General features: G+C 43.0%; 1 pseudogene across 1 annotated transcript; it reads right to left on the reverse strand.

Moving 5' to 3' along the window:
- Positions 1–20,375: 20,375 nt before the first annotated feature.
- On the reverse strand, positions 20,376–20,880 carry LOC309857249 (large ribosomal subunit protein eL32 pseudogene; annotated as a pseudogene). The gene has a single exon. The product of its transcript is annotated as a large ribosomal subunit protein eL32 pseudogene (transcript).
- Between the last annotated feature and the right edge of the window lie 287 nt (positions 20,881–21,167).

Genomic DNA, 21,167 nt, shown 5'->3' on the forward strand with positions numbered 1-21,167 from the left:
TTTTTGTCTACCTGATGATTTTTAGTTTTTGTCTACAGGGTGAGTGAATAAAGGTGTCTCAACATGGTCCAGAACTAATGGTGTTCCCTGGCTCACTATGAAATCCAGGGTCATTTCTGTTTCCTTTTCCATGAACTTCTCCTTCCTCTCATTTGGTCTGTTTTTCAATAGGACTGTTTGTCTTCTTCTCAATTTGTAGGCACGTCAGAGACATGAACTCCTTGAACAGCTGATGTTACAGATGCTTTTCACAGCCTGTTGCCCACATGCAGCTTTACTCTTTTTTGATATACAAATCTTTTTCAAATTTTTAAAATAAAGTGGCATGTCATTTCTTCTATGGCCTGTGGGTCTTATCTCTACCTAAGGTAGTCTACCACTTCCCAAATTTTTACATGCCCCTAGATTGTCTCCAAATTCTTTATCATTTTGTTTGTAGAGTTAGAACTTAAACCAATTTACAAGGTTAATCAATCTGACATCTGCTTACATATGTGATAGGAAGCAAGAGTTCTAAGAAAGAGAGTTCTTTCAGCTCTGAGGGATAGAGCTTAAAGTCAATATTCAATGATACTCTGTCTCATTTTCTAGAAGGAACTGGTGGTTTCTGTTTGGAACTCTGACAATTTTTTTCTTAGTCCCTGAAAGTCAAATAGGTTTACGGCTGTTTTGGTTTGAGTCTGTTCAGCTAATTCTCCCTGGGACTTGAAGGCTTTATGAACTGAAGGCATGACTGTTTTTCAGCTCAAGTAAATGCTGCATTAGTTCAGTTATAACTTCTGTTATTTTCTCCTTTTGTCCTCAGGGTACTTGCAAGGTAGATTTGGACCTGACCTCAGATCTTACTTATTCGTTTCTCATTTCCATCTCTTTGAAATTTTCCTCAGTGTTCTGGGATATTCCTTTGGAAAATCAATTTTGTGGGGCACCTGGGTGGCTCAGTGGGTTAAGCCACTGCCTTCAGCTCAGGTCATGATCTCAGGGTCCTGGGATCGAGTCCTGCATTGGGCTCACTGCTCAGTGGGGAGCCTGCTTCCTCCTCTCTCTCTGCTTGCCTTTCTGCCTACTTGGGATCTCTCTCTGCCAAATAAATAAAATCTTTAAAAAATCAATTTTGTTCTCAGCAGTGATCATTACTGTTTACAGGGTTCCTATTACATGTTACAACTAGTGAATTTAAGTTTCAAATTTTTCTTGTATTTTTATGTTTTAAAAGATTTATAAAATTTATTTGACAGAGAGAGAAAGTGAGCACAGACAGGGAGAGTGGCAGAGGGAAAGGGAGAGGGAGAAGCAGACTCCTCACTTAGCAGGGACTCCCCACCCCCCACCACAGGGTTTGATCTCTGGCAGACATTTAACCAACTGAGCCATCCACGCACCCCAAAGCTCCCTTTCAAAATCTTCAGTAAGTATTTTGCTGCTCTTTACTGTAACTGTATCCCCCTCAGACTTCTTGACAATAAGTTTGTCTAGCTCTGTAGTCAGTTCTTAATCAATGAGGACATGTGCTCCGGACCTCAGTTTGGTGCTCCTCCACCAAGATGCTACTTGCCACTCAGGTGTGTGAACTCTTGCAGCTCAGGCCTAGTCACACTTTTGGGAACTCTGGGGCATCAGCGAAGCTGCTCTAAGGGGACCATGCTTTGTGCATAAAAGCAGGCCCCTGCCATGAAGCAGCCCCTCTCAAACCTCCCCAAGTTGTCCTTCCTTACACAGCAAAGTCTCTAAGAAGCTCAACCTGCTGGGAAAGCCCATTTCTCTATGACCAAGGACCACAAGAGAGGGAAGGTATACCATGGGCCCCACACAGAAAGAGGTCTTCACTGAAAGCCTTCTAAAGAGAGTCTGCCTTTTCTTCCAGGCATTCCATCATGGCACCTCAAAATCCTGAGATGCTCTTCCACTGCTCCCTCTGAGATGCCAAGAGGCACTTGGCAGTCAAATAGGTTCTTCCCACAGCCCACCTACATGATTCTTGAGGGCCTGCCTGGTGTTGGGGATGGGTGAAGGCAACACAGGCCCCTGGTCTTATGCTCTGATGTCACTGGCTCTTGAGCAAAGGAGGGAAAATGAGAGGGTCCAGGAGACTGCACTCAACACCATGTTCTCAAACATCTCCCTGGCCCCCAAGATCACCTTGTCATGGCAATGTCAGCAGAGCATGGCAAGTGCTATCTCAGAAGTCCCTCTGACACCTCAGCAACAGAGAGAGAGCCCATCCATAAACATAATCCCTAGAACCAGCATCCTTTAGGAACCAAAACCCCTATGAGTCAATTACTTTGGTATGTGTTAGTGTACTTTTACCTATTAAAATATAAGAAAAAGAGGAATGACATACCTGTATGATTTGGGGCAGTACAGCAACTCGATTTTGAGTGTTTTGGATTATAGCTAGATACTTTTTTTCCAAAAAGAAATTTATAATCCATTTAATAAAAACAATGTGAATTGCCATGTATGGAATTTTTATACTATAAATGTTTTCATTGTCTTGAGTTGTAGTAATGTACATACACTGGCGCTGGTCTCAAATGGGGGATGTCTGGAAGGAAACAGAATACATGATTAGGGGAGTGAGTGTAAGCCACCACCCTAAACAGTTCAATTTCTCACAAACATATATCTCAGCTATATATTTGATTGGATGAATATCAACTAAAATTTTAAAATTAAAGTACCGGAAATTATTAGGGATGACATTTTTTGGTAGACTTGTTTCTGATTCTACCTTGTGACCTGACAAAGGTGGGATGGTGACTCCTGTTACTGCTTGCTTATTATAGCTATGGCATACAGCGGTGGAAGTACTAAGTACTAAGCCACTAGAAAATTTGAGAAATGATAAGCAATTCTAATAGTAAGGATATTTTCACATACATTATAACTAATTTAATATTTTAGGACTGAAACAAATCTAGAAGAATGTACAGACATTCTTCATCATTTCAGGTACTTTAACATCCAATACTACCCTAATCCAATCCATGGGACTTTAGTTTTATAGCCTTTTCCTTGTAGATGAATCTGAAGAATAGAATCAGTATAAACAACTTTATGTCTGAAAGAATTTATCTTTGAGTATCAGACTTGACCAGCTCCACAGAATTAATAACAAGTCCCTTTCTTGGTGCAGCCACATTGGGAAACAGTGTGGAAATTCCTCAAAAAAATTAAAATGGAGCTGCCCTATGACCCTGCAACTGCACTCGGTATATACCAAGAAGATACAGATGTAGTGAAAAGAAGGGCCATCTGTACACCAATGTTCATAGCAGCAATGGCCAAAGTCACTAAAGTGTGGAAAGAACCAAGATGCCCTTCAATGGATGAATGGATAAAGATGTGGTCCATATACAATATGGATTATTATGCCTCCATCAGAAAGAATGAATACCCAACTTTTGTATCAACATGAACTGGACTGGAAGAGATTATACTGAGTGAAATAAGTCAAGCAGAGTCAATTATCATATGGTTTCTTACTTCTGGAGCATAAGGAATAACACAGAGGACATTGGGAGATGGAGGGGAGAAGTGAGTTGAGGGAAATTGGTGGGGGAGACAAATCATGAGAGACTGTGGACTCTGAGAAGCAAACGGAGGGCTTTAGAAGGGAGGCAGGTAGGGGGTTGGGTGAGCCTGGTGATGGGTATTATGGAGGGCACATATTGCATGAAGCACTGGGTGTGGTGCATAAACAATGAATTCTGGAACACTGAAAAGAAATAGAATAATAAAAAAAAGTCCCTTTCTCCTTTAAATTTCATAATCAATACAAAAAGTTACATGGTATTGGACTTGAGCTACTACTTGCTGTATGTCCAGCTCTCTTCCTTTCTTTTTCTTTTTTTATTTTCAGCATAACAGTATTCATTGTTTTTGTACCACACCCAGTGCTCCATGCAATCCATGCCCTCTATATTACCCACCACCTGGTACCCCGACCTCCCACCTTTTATATACCTGGAGGCACTTGCATGAGGCAGACAAGTTCTCAATAAAGAACTTTAATTCAATATATTAAAGTATACTATGTTTTCCACAGTGAATATAGACTATTTATCAAATCAGAATCAAGTTCTGAAAAAAATACCCATATACAGATAGCTAACAAATACACAGCCCGGTACCTCTAAAGGTTAGTACTTCTACATATTTCAAAAGGCATCAAGTTTTTGCTGCTTTCCCCTGATCCAAGCATGCACATTTGTGTGTATGTAAGTAAACACCCAAAGACAACTGAATTAGTAGTCCACATTCACCACATGGATTAATGCCTGTTGTGATCTCTTTCCCTCCCAAATTGTTTCTGATTATTCACTTTAACTAATTTTGCCTGCTTTCCAATAATAGGGAGAAGAAAATTTGCTTCCCCACCCCAGCACCAATCAAAGGGATACGTATGTCCTGTGAGCCTTCATTTTTCATAGGGGAAAACAAACAAACAAACAAACAAAAACCCAAAAAACCCTGAGCAGTGAAACTAGAAATTCCCTCATGTTTCCTTCCTTTCTGGAGCTTACTGCCCTTAGGTTGCACAGTTGCCCAAATATTGGCCCCTCCATAAGAAGCTGTAAGTAGCACGTAGTGGATGAAAGATCCAGGATATAAGGAAGGGCTACTCTGGGCAGTTGCATGGCCTGGGATGGTCTGCCTCACCACTGGGCAAGGTCTGGGGTCTGGGGTCACCATACCTCAACATCGTTAAGAGAAGACTTCAACGAGAATGTTTATTTCAACATCTTTGCATGAGAAAATAAACACTGCCTTCAATAAACAGTTTCAATTAAAAATTAAAATTTTAAAACTTAATTTTAAATATAATTATACCAAGAAGAATCATGACACATGTTGAATTATTTTAGGAGCCACAGTCTTCCTGAGGTACAAATAAATAGTTTGTACAAATAGGTAAAATCATTTATTAGGAAACTTTAAACCTCTTACAATAAAGTTACCATTAAATATAAGAATAAAGTGACTATTTTGCTTAAAAATAAACAAAGGTCACTTTGAAAGAGAATGGCAGCTTCCCTGTGGACATCCTCTATACCCAGCCCAATCAGTACTTACCAAGTACAAGTTTGTAGATTTTGCTAACATGGTAAATGATGGAAATAAATGAGGAAGACAATATTTTCAAAACAGTGTAAAAAGAACTTTAAAACAAGTATCTTGATTCTCCTTATTCTTCCACTCTAATTTGTAGCCTTTGGATAATATGTGGGAAAGAACATATATACATTTAAATTTTAACTTAAATGTCTACTGAAATAAAATGCTATCTTATTAAAATTCCTATCCAAAATTTAAAAAAAGTCATGGTGACAAATAATGTTGACAATCATGTAATGTAATCCTATCTTAAAACTCAAATTATGCTAAGAATGAATATTTCAAAACTAAATGGTTCACTTTGTTAAAAATATTCTTACTGAGTATTAAAAAAATCACCCAATGGTATCATGTTTTTAAACTCATTCTACTCATCATGCCTGTATTTTATCTTACCAGTTCTCTCTAATGACAGCATTCTTTCTTGTCTGCTCTCCTCTCTCATTTCCTTTCACCACCACCAAAAACACAAAGACTCCAAAGTCCTGAGAGCAGACTGGAGTATCCCTTTGCCTTCTAGAAGCTGTGCATTTTGACCCTACTGGTCCATTCCACCTGCCCAATAGGCAGGATTGCCCAATAGGACAGTGCAGTCAGGAAGGGAGGCAAGGACAGAATCTTGAGGGATAGCAGAGAGAAAGAATCACCTTCAGAAAACTGGCAAGAATTCCTATCTTACATTGAGGTCTTCCATCCATTTTGAGTTTAATATTTTGTTCTAATAACACAACTCTGGGTGGGCTCCGAGATGGCTCCTCAGTAGGGACACATCACCAGGAAGACCACACCATGATTAGAATTTAGAATCTTCGGCACCCCCACCCCAACCCCTACATTCCCCCAGAGAGGGGAGGGGGCTAAAAGCAGAGCACATCTATGTAAGGAATCCTCCATAAAAATCCTCATAGCAGGGACGCCTGGGTGGCTCAGTTGGTTAAGCAGCTGCCTTCGGCTCAGGTCATGATCCCAGCGTCCTGGGATCGAGTCCCACATCGGGCTCCTTGCTCAGCAGGGAGCCTGCTTCTCCCTCTGCCTCTGCCTGCCATTCTGTCTGCCTGTGCTCGCTCTCTCCCCCTCTCTCTCTTTGATAAATAAATAAAATCTTTTTAAAAAAATCCTCATAGCAGGGGTTTCAGGAAACTTCCAGGTAAGTAAACATATCCAGGTACCAGGAGGGGGATAAAACCCAGCTCCACAGGAATAGACATTCCTGTGCTTGGGACCCTCCCAGACTGTGCCCTTTGTGTCTCTGCATCTGACTGTTCATCTGTATCCTTTATCATATCTTTCATAAATTGCAAATGAAAACAAATGTTTCCCAGAGTTCTGCGAGCCACTCAGTTGAACCAGAGGAGGAGTTGAATGAACCTCTGATTTGTAGCCAAGTTGTAGAGAAGTTGTGGGTAACCTGGGCTCCTCCTACTTATGACTGGCACCTGAATGTGATGGAACAGTCTCACGGGACTGAGCCCTTAACCTGTGGGATCAGATGCCATATCAAGGCAGACAGTGTCAAAGCTGAGTAAAACTACAGGACACCCAGCTGGTGTTGCAGAGTTGCCTGGTGAGGGAAAAATCCACAGCCTCAGCCACAGTGTTAGAAGTGAAGTGTTCTGTGTGAATATGGTAATATAAAAGCAGATGGGAGAACTGAAATGTTTGCTTGACATACACTCTCACACAAAATATTATGTATGCCAGGTCTTTGCTGATGTGATATAGCACATATTCAAGTTCTAGTAAAATATCATAAAGTCAACTCAAAAAACAAACAAACAAACAAGCAAACATACAAAATATGGATGAGCTGGGAGAAAATAAGCAATGTTTCCTCTTTCCTATCAAGAGAAAGACCATTCTTGAATTATCCAAGATTTTGCTTTTACCTGAATAACCATACAGTTCAATAGTACTTGAAGGAAAAATCATGTTTGATCTTCAGCGATCCTTTCCCATGATATGGCCGGCAAGAGTGGAGTGATTCTTGTGGATATATCTTTGCTCCAGAGTGGGGAAAAAAAGGAGTTCTTTCACCAACGTTCAAAGGGTTTTTAAAAAATGGCCTTCATTAAAATACATCTGCCCCTCCTTTGGAACCTGCTCACGCTACACTCCAGGCCAGCGAGCATCAAGGGGTTGGAAATACGGTACAAACTCCCATGAAGCCACCTCTCCCTCTAAACTATTCTTCTCTCTGCCAAATTCTGCTTCGGTCAGCCTAAGGATCAAATACCTGTCTTTGGGCAATAAAGTGATGTGCATTAATCAATCAATGGCCCTAACTGGCAAGTTCCTTAAAAACTCATGGGACACAGATGGTTGCCATGACTTTCCCAGGAAGCAGCTACTGTCTTTCCATGAATGCGGCATGAAAATGCAGGGCTGGGTGAGCAGATGAATGTCCACTCGTGAAACAATCATGCTGAGGACAATAAACAGTAGTTTTGGATGGCAGATTTAAATTTCATTCACAGCCAAGAAAACACTCCAGATACATGATGTGTCTCCACTTCCTGTTGTTCCCAACATCTGAGTCCTCCCTTCCATTCCTGTTTCCACCACTTCAGTAAATGTCTCCCATCCTCATTGCATATAAAAAAGGCTCTGATTCTTTCTATTCTAATGTCTGTAAGACATTACTGTGAACAAGAGCAGGGGATAATTCCTCCTCCAAACCCATCTACGAAATAAAGGGTTCTATTCAGGATCATGACAACCTGAGGAATCCCTCAAGAGAACTTCCAGAGTCATTTCAACCTGTAAGGCTGGCTAAAATGTTCCTCACCATCCGCCACACCAGGGCTAGGACTGATGAGTGTCTCCACCATGCAGGTCCCTCTGGATGACATGATCGCTGGGAAACCAGGCACGAGGCAAGCAAAAATCAGCATCTGCTCTTCTGCAAAGTTTGTCTGAAGTGCTTGAAGCCACAGAAGAAACAGATTGACTCCTTCAGATCTTACCTAAAAACAAAATTAAAGGTGACAAAATTAAACACATGTTTATGCAGAGATGCACTGCAATGCAGATTCAGTTCTGAGAAAGAAAAACTAGAAGTTAAAGGTACCGTTAAACTCCTGCACCAAGTTCTTAGTGACAAGAAATCAGGTGTGCTGCAAGAAGCCCAAGGGTGAAGAGTTGGGGTCTGGAGCCACAGTGCCTGGTTCCAATGCAGGCTCTGCTTTTTGCTTTTTGCTTGCTTAGCTGTGGCCAGTGGAGAACCACCAAACTTCTCCCTTTGCATCAGTCTCTACCTCTGAAAAATAAGGATGATAAAAGGATTTACCACAAAGTGTTTGCACAGGGAGAAGTGACTTACAACAGTGCCTGTATCATCAACTGTCATTTAATCACAAAAATAATGCAAAGACAATCATCCTCCAAATTTACAGTGTGCTTTGAATAGGGTTTTTTCTATAATATGCTTATGTATCATGGAAAGTTCTTGAAAAATCTCCGAGCTAAATAAGACCTTAAAGACCTGGCTCAGTTATTTGACCTTGAAGCCCATTCATCAGGCATTTCTACACCAGCCCTCCTTTTTTTTTTCTTTTTTTTTTTTGCCTGTGCAGGTAGCTACCTTGAGGGCTGCCGCCAAATCATCACTTCCACAAAGAACCATTCAGAAATTTCTGGAACTCATATCATTGCTGGACTTCTGGCATAAGTCCATTGTTCCTGGTGGATGCTTCCAGTAGTAGGAAATGGAACATGCTCAATGAGGGCAGGGGGTTGTGTTTGACTTGCCCACTGCCATATCTCCAGCACCTAGAAAGGTGCCTGAAACACATAGCTGGCATCCAGTAAATGTGTGCAATAAATGAGTGAACTAGACAAAAATAGATATGCACTGGTAGACGTGGCCTGTGGAGTACAGCTTCAAAAGCAGGAGAGTATTGAGAGTCCTACATGGTAGGTTGCATGGCACTGAGTTAAAGAAAATGGGTCCTACAATCAGACCAAAGGTTAAACCTCGAAAGTTGTGCGATCTTGGACAAGTCACCTACAAGAACAAAGACCCCTGTCTTCTATTGATAACAGCTGCGAAGAGAGAATCCATTTCAGAATGAAAGGGGACACAGGACGGCTGTGTACGACACTTATATTGTGGTCAAGTTGGCAGGGTAAATTCACTTCATGGGGTCCCACACCATCATCCCTCACTACCATTTGAAATACATGGTAATAAGAGATGAAATATATATATGTATATATATTTTTTCAGTGTAACAGTATTTGTTGTTTTTGCACCACACCCAGTGCTCCATGCAATCCGTGCCCTCTCTAATACCCACCACCTGGTTCCCCCAACCTCCCACCCCCTACCCCTTCAAAACCCTCAGATTATTTTTCAGAGTCCATAGTCTGTCATGGTTCACCTCCCCTTCCAGTTTCCCTCAACTCCCTTCTCTCCATCTCCCCTTGTCCACCATGCTATTTGTAATGCTCCACAAATAAGTGAAACCATATGATAATTGACTCTCTCTGCTTGACTTTTTTCACTCAGCATAAACTCTTCCTGGAAGAGATTATATATATATTTTTAAAAGATTTATTTACTTACTTATTTATTTGACAGAGAGAGATCAAAAGTAGGCAGAGAGGCAGAGAGAGAGAGGAGGAGGAAGAGGGCTCCCTGCTGATGCAGGACTCAATCCCAGGACCCTGAGATCATAACCTGAGCTGAAGAAACAGGCTTAACCCACCCACTTAGCCACCCAGGTGCCCCTAGATTAAACACATATATTTTTTAAAGATTTTATTTATTTATTTGTCAGACAGAGATCACAAATAGGCAGAGAGGCAGGCAGAGAGAGAGGAAGGGAAGCAGGCTCCCTGCTGAACAGAGAGCCTGATGTGGAGCTCAATCCCAGGACCCTGGGATCATGCCTTCAAGCCGAGTCAAAGGCAGAGGCTTTAACCCACTGAGCCACCCAGGCACCCCTAGATTAAATATATTTTTTTTTAAGAGAAGAGAAAAGTTAGCAAGTGAACCTCGGTAAAAAACAAAACAAAACAAACAAAACCCAAAACTGACAAACATCTCCATGAAGCAGCAACCGCAGAAATTCTCAGTGATGCACAGATGTGTAGCGACAGGAAAAGATGTCTGGAGGCTGACTTCAAGGAGGACAAGTCGCTCCCACTGGAGATAAAGGCAGACAGAAAGGCCTGCTCGCTTGCTGCCTGAAGCCACAACTTCAACTGGGCTGCGGACTTGATTGCACACCACTTGCTTCACCAGAACACTGTGAGGTTTCCAGTAGCTCATTACATCTAAACACTACTGCCTCCTTTAACAAGGTTTCCCTTCCAGATTGCCCCTGACTTACAGGGATAGGCAGTAGGTGTCCCTCCACGTGCTCCTTCCAAATTCTCTCCTCTCTCTGCTTTCTTCTGATCCACTTTTTATTTATGGGCTAGCTTTACAGGATATCCCTTCTGTGATTAAACAGGTCTTAATAATTCTACCTTTTGTAAAGGAAGCCTTCCCCAATTATTTAGATGTTGATAAATATTTACCTCTGAATCTCCATAAATCATCACTTTATATGGCACCAACATGTAGAAAATAAGAATGAAGTTACCCAATTTTCAGAATGAACCATACAAATGACAACCTACCAACTAAAGCCAGAGACAGAAAGAGAACATCTGCATAAACTAAAGTAATGCAGGTTCCTTATTCATTCATATTTATTATGCAAAATGGAAGTTTTAGGAAGATTAGAATAATGCATACTTGTTCTATTATATAGGCAACTAATTCCTCTGTAGATGGTAATGTATCCATAACTCCATCTCCAATCTAGAATTTCTGAACACGAGGAGAGGGTATTAAAATCTCCTCTGTGGGAGGCAGAGCATTACAGTGTCTGGCTCTGGCCTTCCTGCTGCAGGATGAGACTTGCAATTAGTGATGGCAAATGGAATTCACAAAACATTTCTGGGCTTTAAAAGACATCGGAAAACTAGCAAAGGACTTAGAAAATGGTAGGAAAGGAAGCAGGAAGAGGGAGGTGGCAGAAACAAGTGAGCCAAAACCTGATCTGTAAGCAACAAGCTCAAGAGAAACAAATCAGGGTGCCAGAGAACAAATGCCATTTTCACTGCAGGATCTCTACAGGCCTGTGCCCTCCAGACCCCGTTCCCACCACACGGTAAGTTTGGGGAACTGAACCCGAGATTTCCTTAATAAACCAGGACCCTCAAATGGAACCAAAGTGATCCCAACCAAGAACACTCCCAGCCTCCTGGCAAAGGAAAGACAAACCCTCCAGGAAAAAACAGACAGACAAACAAACAAACAAAAAAAAAAACACACCAAAAAACAGAATTAAAAGAGATTACATCTATGTTCCAATAAATCTGGTCTCAAAATCCCTTCACAGAGAATGCAAGAAATGAGGCCACTGTGAGAGACAGAAGACTGAGGGAAAATGAAGACTTTAGACACTGGAATGATCAGATACAGAATAGAAAATATTACATGTTAATTGTTTAAGAACACAAAAGAGGTTTAAAAATGAAGAAGGATCAAGAGCCTATCAAAAGCAACAGGCCAAGTGTGAACATGGAACTGAAGGAAGTTAAACAGGGACCAAAAATCACTGAGACGTAAAACACAACAGAAAAAAACACCAGAATGGTGGGGCAGTAGATGAGCCCCGAATGAAGGACTTCACAACACTGCACCAAGAAGTGAAGACATTCCCCAGAATGCAACACAAGGAGGCAGGAGAAGAGGATGAACGCCAGCTTGAGAGACACGAACAACAGACGGGAGGTTTAAATAAGAATCCTGGGAAGTACAGCAGAAGGACAGAGTCAAAATTTCAGAAGAAAACAGCTGAGGATATTACAGAAATGATAAATCCAGAAATACAGGAAATGAACAGATACCAAGCAAGATGAGAAATCTTCAATTAAACATTTTGTGGTAAAGCTATAGAACACCAAAAACTAAGAAAAGGTTTTAAGGAAAAGGCATTTAAAGGAATGAACAGGGTGGAAACAGGGTTTAAAGCTGCTACAGTGGTAAGGAGATGCTAGTAAAATGGTACCTGTAAAGGGTGACAAGAGTATTTTTACTGCCACTACTGCTAATACTGTGTCTAATGCACATAACAACTGAAGACTGCGAAGGTTAAGCTGGAGCAGAAAAAAATTAAACAAATTATGACCCTCAAAAGAAGGATCATGCCGGGGCACCTGGGTGGCTCAGTGGGTTAAGCCTCTGCTCTCAGCTCAGGTCATGATCCCAGGGTCCTGGGATTGAGCCCCGCATCGGGCTTTCTACTCTGCAGGGAGCCTGCTTTCTCCTCTCTCTGCCTGCCTCTCTGCCTACTTGTGATCTCTGTCTGTCAAATAAATAAATAAAATATTTAAAAAAAAAAAAGAAGGATCATGCCAATGAATTTCACAACTCTGGTGATCACTTTAAAAGCATCTCTTCTTTTTATCATAGCATTTGTATCATGTCCAGGATGAGATATTACAGCACACATGATAGAATATTTTAAAACAATAGTCCATTTTGCTCAAACTCCATGTTGAAAGCAAACGACTCTGTCAAACACTTTGAAGAAGGTAAAAGTAGTGGAACCATGTTTTGTCAAGAAAGCCCAGGGAGAAAAGCAGGTAGTAAAACCAAGTAGCAGTATCGAGGAAGGGCAGCCTCAGGAAGAAAATGAACACCGTTTTCTTCTGCTTTGTTCTCTTTTTTGTTTTCTTGTTGTTGGTATCTTTTTTTTTTTTTTTTTTTTTGGTCTTTCCCAGAAATCACTTCATATATATACACTTATCTGTTCAACTTCAGCGAAAGTTGGGAGGAAAAGGTGCCAGAACTTTTGAATGGTTGTCTTCAGCTGAGTGCTTATTTTCTTCCTTCAGTTTCTCTGGGGTTTCCCACTATTCTTCAATAAACATGTGTTGCTTTCTGGCAGGGTAAAGCCAAATGCATTTTTAAAAGAAGTAATGGCAGGTCATCCTTCCATTCAGATCAGGAGAGAGCCCATACCAGAAAAGGCAGAGAGGGTAGTAGACTCCCCTCTGTGAGTTCCTGCCCTCTTGGTCTTTCCTCAGCCCTTGCTCTCTGCTATGTCTCTCCAGTCACACCCCAAACCCATAGAAACAAAAGGACTCTTCAAAATTTAAACCCTGTGAGAAGGGCCACACGGAGGCAAGGAGAGCCCTGTAAGACTCTGAGCCATGTGGTCTGTATCTGAGACTGCACATCTCCTTGAGCCACGTTCCATTCCCTCCATGCCTAATGTTGGCCTTGTGTTCTACAGAAGCAGTCAGGGCATCCATACACTCCTCTCTGTGTGCTTTTCTGTATACCTGATCCCATCTCAACCCACAACATCCAGCATCATACACCATCTGTCATCTCCCTTCAGTCAACCTGCAAATAGGTAAACACAGCCTGTAAAACCCACCCTTGTCCAAGCTATGTCTGGAGTTATGATCGTCTGTGTCTTTACCATCAAACTTTCTAAAAGGCTATTCTTGTGTGTGACCTCCATGGTCTCACGCCCAGTCACTCTATCTCTATGTCTGGCTTAGGACTCCACTACTCACCTCCCATTTTCTTTCAGTACTCAGTGACAACCTCCTCGATCTACCCCCACCCCCTAATCAAGCTGCTTTGCAACTTTTCACATCATCGAACATTGCTGACATTTCATTCCTTGAAATCTCTCTTCTCTAGACATCTGTGCAAAAATGCCTTCCTGGCATCAAAGCCACGTCCCTCCCCTTCCATCCACTACTCCTTTATTCTTCCCCTTTATCTGCCCAAGAAAAGAAGGAATTACCCTAAATCCTTAACTGTCACTCTCTCTACAAGGAATATATCCCTTGGCAACAGCATGATTGCATCTCTCTTCCCCCAAGCACCCATTCCTACATTTTGACTGTCCAACCAGAACCTACACCTGCACGTCCAACAGACACCTCAACTCAGATTGCCTAAAGCTGCACTCCTCCTCTTACCTCCTGCACCTGGCTCCCTTCCTGAGTTGCCACGACTGTTGTGGCAGTTGACACATCAGACTCAACATTCTGAACGCACGGAGGCACCCCTAAGCCTACTGCAGCATTTTATTTTCCATAGCCGAGATATGGAAGCAGCCCAAGTGTCCAGCAACAGAAGACAAAGTGGTACATACACACAATGGTATATTACTCAGCCATCAAAAAGGATGAGATCCTGATATTTACAACAGTATGGATGTACCTAGAGGGTATTGTGCTAAGCAAAATAAGTCAGACAGAGAAAAACAAATACTGTATCTCCAGGGATGAATCCTTAAAAAATGCCCTACATATTCAAGTTTTAAGGCAGGACCAGAAGCAACAGTTTTAGCATATATCACCACGATATAAAATAAAATCTTAAAAAAAAAAAAGGAAATAATAGGACAACAGCAATTAGGGTAAAAAGACTTAACAACTGTCTTGCTCAACATCACCAGCACCACACCAGCTACACGTCTGACCCCCAGACCAGCATAGCAGGTGTGAGGACAGGTCCAAGCAGAGAAAGTGTTACTTGTCACATTTTTTGAAAAATGATAAACAGAAGGGATGCCTGGGTGACTAGGCTGGTTGAGCGGCCAACTCTTGATCTCAGCTCGGATCTTGATCTCACGGTGGTGAGTTTGAGTTCCACACTGGGCTCTGCACTGGGTGTGGAGCCTGCTTTAAACTAAACTAAACTAAACTAAAATAACACCTCTGTCAAAAGTACGTGAATTCACAACTTACATGTAAGTCAAGTTCTACTTGTTCTAAGACAGCATGAAAACCAAGATGTTGTTATCAAGACAGGAAGCAAGAGAAATTGTGTATTCCATGTGCCGTGAGATGACTCCAACTGCATCCAAGTCAGCCATGGCCCTCCACACATCTGCAAGAGAGGGTATATTATCCACATTAGCACAGAGGAAACCAAGGCTCAGAGAAGTTAAAAAAAAAAAAAAAAGAGTCCAAGATCATAGCATCATTTAGCAGCATAGCCAGAATGTATAGGAATTACCTCAAAACAGGCCACACTAGTGGAAGAATACCTTAGTGTGGAGTTATGAAAACCCAGGTAGAACACTGCCTCAGAAAGGCAGATAATCAATAAAGGAAAAATAAAGAGGCGCCTGGGTGGCTCAGTCGGTTAAGCATCTGCATTGGGCTCAGGTCATAAATAATCCTGGGATCTTGCCCTATGTCAGACTTCCTGCTCAGCAGGGAGTCTGCTTCTCCCTCTGCCTCTGCTCCCCATTCATTCTCATAAACAAACAAATCAATAAAATCTTACCCCCAAAAAAAGAAAAAAATAAAGATTATAAGCTTACAATAAAGATATGAATGACGAGTCAAAGCTTTCAGTGACACACCCACACCTGCCTACAGTTCACTGGCTAAAACATGGGTGGAATTGATGGGGTTAGAAGAACAGGAGGCACATAGGCCCGGACAGCACAGCCCCAGCAGATGCAGAATCCTGGTGTAGGTTTAGCTAGCTTTCATTGTCCTTTAAAATGTCAAAGCTAAAGAAATCTGGTAGGGTTATTGAAGTCTGATCCTGGGGGATGCCTGGTTGGCTCAGTCTGTTAGGCAGCAGCCTAACATGACTCAGGTCATGATCACAGGGTCCTGGGATCAAGTCCGGCATCAGACCCCTTACCCAACCAGAAGCCTGCCTCTCCCTCTGCCTGTTGCTCCCCCTGCTTGTGCTCTCTCACTGACAAATAAATAATCTTTAAAAAGAAAGAAGAAAGAAAAAAAAGAAAAGAAAAATAAAATCTGATCCACAGTATAGAACAACACAAAGGATGGTACTTTCTTGGGCTGATTTCTGTTTGTTTGATTTTAAGTAGGTTCCACAGCCAGCACGGACACTAGTGCAGGATTTGATCTCAGGACCCTAAGACCATGAACTGAGCCAAAGGCAGACAATCAATTAAGCCACCCAGGCACCCCACTTTCTTGGGTTCTAATGGGACTTTTCCTAGGTTCTAATCCTAGCTGTACTGGCTGCCAGGGGGAATGAAGTCCAGCACAACAAGAAAAGCATCCCAAGGCAGCAGTCCTCTGCAGAAGATTTGCTGGTGGCTGCCATCATCAAAGAGTCAGTGGGTGAAGTTGTTGAAGCACAGTGGGAACAATGATAGCCACTGCCTTTTGGGTGTCACTGAATCATCCTACTCATCTTCAGGAAGCCTGGCCCTTCTCCAGTCAACGCAGCAAAAGCAAACTTGTTAGAAGAACAGGGGAGGGGGTCATCTCCCTCCCTCCCAGAAACTGAAGCAACCAGCCAAACAGTGCAGCACTGGAGTAAAAATAAAAATATGAAGGAATGTGGCTGCACCTGGGTAGCTCAGTCTGTTAAGCATCTGCCTTTGGGTCAGGTCCTGATCTCAGAGACCTGGGATCTGAGACCCACATCAGGCTCCATGCTCAGTGAGGAGTCTCCCTTTCCTTCTCCCTCTGCCCCTGCTCCTAGCTCATTCTCTCTCTCTCTCAAATAAATAAAATCTTTAAAATAAGAAATTTAAAAATGAAGGAATGAATCAAAATGCAGAATTCAGAAACAGAACTACAGATATAAAAACTACATATAAAAACCTGAAATATGACCCGGTGAGTGAGGAAGGATTATTAAATCATGATACTGTATGAATTGATTGCCAATTTTTTCTTAGAACATAGAGCACACTGCACTACATGAAAACAAAAACACAAAATTAGGATTGAATACAAAAACAAAATTATCAGTGTTATTCCATCAAGTGTTTCTCTAACCTACTGATCAAAACCTCAGTTCATCCTCCAAAAGAATCTGGGCACCACCTCAGCACACATGAACACATTTTCAGGCCACAGTTCACACTGCTCCAGTCCCCACTCTAAGTCCTGAGCCATGGGCTCCTCCAGGCAAAGCCACCACCAACTAGGCCCCTGCCCTAGAAATCCCCAAACCCAACCACTTCACAACAGGGAGACTCAGGGAGATTCAAATGGGCAGAAACGTGGGACTTTGACTTTTTTTTTTAATTAAAAGAAAAATACAGAAAGAAACATTTCTAGCACAAAGTGAAGAGCTCATCTTTCACAATGTCGAGAGTATTAGAATTATCAATACACCATCAGTAGTTTGATAGGTCAAACAGGCCAAAAGCTGGAAACACAAGAGGAAATGCTCACAGCAAACAGACCTGAAAGCCAGGGCCTGGACCGGCTGACATGGCTCTGCCGCTTACCACAGCGAGAAAGTGTAACTTTCCTGGGCTTCAACTTCCCTCCTGGCCAGCAGGAAAGTGGCAACACCACAAAATTCATATCTGGTCGGGGATTACGTGAAAGGAGAATGCTCAGTGAGAGCCCCGCCACACCGCCCGTCCAGCCACAGTCTGTGCCCAGTGAATGGGAATTTCCTCTACTGCAGCCACACGAAGAGCTGAAGGATCTGCACAGGATGCCTGTCTATTTACCAGTCACAAAACCACGTTCAGCCATAAACAGAGAGGGCAAGAGACCCCAAGAGATGGGAATATCCCTCACCCTTGCCTGGACCAGGCTTTCAAGACAAGTTGGAAAGCCCTCAGCAGCTCTGCCACTGACTCTGAATGAGCCTTTTGAAGACAACACCATCCCAAACAGCAGTTTAATTTACTTCTCTTTAAAAAGCAGTGAGAAAAGGTCTTGGCCACATCTTCATAAATTAACAGCTTAGGAGGCTAAACCCCAATGATTTAGTTATGTCCCCAGCAGGCACACCTCTACTCGTGGGCAGCTTCAGGGAGAAAGGGTGCCTCCCCATCCATGAGGACACCCTCTGACATTCATCTGAAGATGCTTCCTACCCATGGGCATTTACTCCCTGGAACCCCCCCCATCTAAGTTCCTCTCTGGATGCTGCACGAGGCTTCATCCTCACACCCCCATCACCACTGGTGACACCACAGCTACCCCCGAGCCTTCAAGCAGGGTGCACCTATCTTTGCTGCCAAGCGTCCCATCAGCCCAGCTCCATCACTGATTTCTGTACCCATAATTAATTAACTTATGCATGTATGTATTTATTTATTTTTACAGCTTCATTTATTTTAGGGAGAGATAGACAGAGAGAGAGAGATACAGAGAGAGCACACACACACAAATACAGGGAGATAGAACCTCCAGCAGATTCTACACTGAGAGCAGAGCACACCTCAGGGCTCAATCCCACCACCCTGAGATCATGACCTTAGCTGAAACCAAGAGTTGGATGCTTCAACGACTGAGCCACCAGGTACCCCTCTGTACCCTTAATCTTAAGAAAAGACAGACACCGCTTCTTTCTGTCAGCCACGGCCTCATAAGCCATCTGTCACACAGCCAAAGGTTCCAGAGGGTAGGACCAGGTCTGCAACACCAGTGATGCCAGAGTATCTCCATAAAACTACAATCTAGTGAGTACCAGACTCTGCTCTAAGCTCCTAATATGGCCTTCTATTTTGTACCCCTCACAGACCTACATGCTAGGTATTATCCACAGTGCACAGAGGAGGACACTGAGGTCCATGGCTTACCCAAGTGATCTACTTTTATGTGGCAGCAGCAGGGGCCTGAACCCAAGTCTGTGAGTCCAAGGCCCCTCCGTCAACTCTGTTACTCATGCAGCCCCAACACAGTCATCAAATACCTCCCTAAACCCTCATCCCTCCTGTGAAAAAGCATGGTCTTCTGCCATTTCCCAGATGGGAAGAAAGCCGGCGTGAGCCAGATATAGTGACCTGCCCATGATGGTACAGGCGATGTCCCCCCTGTTCTCCCTCCAACACCCATGTCATTCTGCACGAAGCCCCATGGGGTCCTTCATGCTTCCAGTGGAAAACTCTGGTGAGACCACCAGTCTCCTGGCAGGCCTTCATCTTGACCCTGGACGACACGACCAGTTAGGAGAAACCGGCTAGTTAAGCCTCTGAAATGGGGTCCTACCACCCAGGAAAACCCCCTTATCTCCAGGGCATCGCCCGTGTGAATTAGCTGGATTTGTAGAGGGCTCCACAAGCACCAGCCTTGCTGAGTCACTTTCTCTAAGGTGGTGGCTGAGACAAAAAAGACCCAGGAAAGAAAGGCATAGGCTGTTGTGGAACTCCAGTGCCTTGGCATCAACAATTAATGTGAGCAGCTGCCTCTGCTCACCAGATCTGCATTTTATGTGGGGCACACTATTCAAAGTTTACACCCCCCATCTCTGTAACCTTCACGACAACCCCTGGAGCTCCCTGCACCATCATTACCACCTCACAGACAAGGAGACAAGGCATGAGGGGTGTGTAGAATGATGCAGCTCTGTGCTGGGGCCAACCTGGGGAGGACCCCACAGGCTTGCTCTTCCCACTGCTGCAGAAGCAGCTGAAAACAACGAGTTTTTCAGTTTGCATTATGTAGAGTGGAAAAGTCAACCATAAAGATCATTCAATTTTTAAATGGGTTATTCCTCAGGATAAAAACAGTTCCAAAAAATAATTTCCGAGAAGTTCAACATATTCTTCCTTCCAGGTGCCTGGCATGTGATGGAATGTTGTTAAAATAAGTTCTGGCCTATCAGCATGCCAGACAGAAACTGGAAGTAAGCTGTTACAGGTCCCCAAAGGCTCTGTCACAACCCTAAGGAGAAGACATAACTTTCACTGTCCCAAAGTGGTTATGTTTAAAAAAAAAAAAAAAAAAACAAAAAAAAACAGGCACAGGTGGAACATTTTAAATTACAGACTTTCAATGCAGGGGCAGTGGGGGCAGGGGGGGGTGTCCCCCAACTACCCCCAAATGTTTCAGCTATATATAGTGACTTACCAAAGTGACTCCTCACAAGTACCTACAAGGCGACTGACAGGCAACTGACCGATGAGGAAGGTATTCGGACTGCTTAACAAAACCAACACAACTTAGAATCTTTATTATTAAGAAGAGAAAACCATTTATTAAACACTCGCCAGGCACCAAACCCTCTAGGCACTGTCACACGATCTACTCATCACACGGCTGCCAAACTCAGTGCAGAAACTGAGGCTGAGTAAGTCACCTAAGGTCATGCAGCACCAGAAACTGGATTCCAACCAGGTCTGACATCAAAGCCCACCCCAGCTTGCTGCAATGCTTCAGAACCTAAGCTTTGTGATGATCAATAAACTACATGCTTAACAATGTTTACACATCTCTGTTAGAATTCAGGGAAAGGGTTTTTTTGCTTTTTTGTTTTTTTTAGTTTTATGCTTTTATTAACACAAATATGACGTGCACAACAAGCTGTCTATTCATTTTCTTCACTGCGCAGCCTGGCATTGGGATTGGTGACTCTGATTGCCAGCTGGGCTGCTCTTTCCACAATAGCTTTGCGGTTCTTGGAGGAGACGTTTTGAGCAATCTCTGCACAGTAAGATTTGCTACACATCAGCAGCACTTCAACTCCTTGAAGTTGTGCACTAGGAACTTCCTGAAGCCACTGGGCAACATGTGCTTTGTCTTCTTGTTGCTCCCGTAACCAATGTTGGGCATCAAGATCTGGCCCTTGAATCTTCTGCGCACCCTATTGTCAATGCCTCTTGGCTTCTGCCAGTTGTGCTTAATTTTGACATATCGGTCTGACTGGTGCCGGATGAAGTTCTTGGTCCTCCTTTTAACGATATTGGGCTTCACCAAAGGTCTGAGGGCAGCCATGATGCCCAGTAACAGATGGCTGCCACCTCCGCAGGCAGCGCCGAAGAAGAGAGCCCAGGGAAAGGTTTTTAAAAATAACATACACAAGGGGAAAAAATGATACAGGTTCTGGAGGCAGGCTGCCCAATGTTCAAATCTTGGCTCCTCCACTTGCAAGCTGTGTGACCTTGGACTCCTTTAGCTCCCCTGTGCCCATATTTCCATGCATTAAAATGGTAGCCATAACAGACCCTATCTCCTAAGGCAAATAAAGCATTTTGGTGTTGTTGTTCTTGTTTTAAGATTTTATTATTTATTTGACAGAGAGAGAGAGACAGGGTGAGAGGGAACACACACAGGGG

Source organism: Mustela nivalis (assembly GCF_964662115.1).
Source record: "Mustela nivalis genome assembly, contig: HAP1_SCAFFOLD_553, whole genome shotgun sequence".
Taxonomy (NCBI): Eukaryota; Metazoa; Chordata; class Mammalia; order Carnivora; family Mustelidae; genus Mustela; species Mustela nivalis.